We start from the raw sequence: 840 nt of genomic DNA, 5'->3' as shown, positions 1-840 counted from the left end.
TGTAAGGGAAGTGTTGGCCTTTTATTTTAGCCCTTGCTCCCCTGGGTGGGTTTTAATTCTGGGTCTCTGGAAGTACACATAGGGGATGCTGGTTATTTTCTAATCACTGGGGTGAGACTAAAGGTACCTTGGGCTATACAGGAAAACCCTGTCTGGAAAAAAAGGCCCCAAAAGGTAAACCAACACATAGCTTGAAGTATTTTCAACAGTAATGGGGCACCATTTTTGAGACACCCCTTACTATTACTGTTGGGTTTTAGGTATGCCACCCCCTCCAATGGTTTTAGTGGAGTGGATGGTTACAAGCTAACCTGAAATGGGGTGGTGCTTAAGCACATAGCCAGGTGGGTTGGGGAGCAGGGTGTGGGGAGGGTATAGGGGGCTTTGGGGGATAGCATTTGAAAAAATATCTAAAAGTAGATCTCTGTGGGTAGGTACACTGTACTGGATGTGGCTGTCATCCCATTACAGGTGGTTGAGCTACCACGTGGTTGCTGGGAATGCGGTCTTATGGGCCAGGCCTCAGCCATGATATGTGCATCCTTGGCCACCTTGCTCAGTTTTCTGGAGTGTTGAGATTCAATGCATACACCACCACAGCTGGGCAAAAAAACTAGTAGTTTCAACCCAGGATAGGATGGGAGCATTGGTTGTCAATGATACCAGGTGTGCAAACCTTGGGTTTTGAGACCTCATTTGTAAGGGGCCCAGCCCACTCTTTGGGTTTTTTTTTTTCCCCCTGCTGTATAAATTCCCAGGTGAGTACAATTTTTTTTTTTGAGTATTTGTAGCTGTCTTCAGATTCACCCAAAGAAGGCATTGGATCCTATTACAGATGAT

This window comes from Mus caroli, unplaced genomic scaffold (assembly GCF_978045245.1).
Source record: "Mus caroli unplaced genomic scaffold, Mus_caroli_1 scaffold_8, whole genome shotgun sequence".
NCBI classification, from domain to species: domain Eukaryota; kingdom Metazoa; phylum Chordata; class Mammalia; order Rodentia; family Muridae; genus Mus; species Mus caroli.
This window is presented reverse-complemented; position numbering follows the sequence as displayed.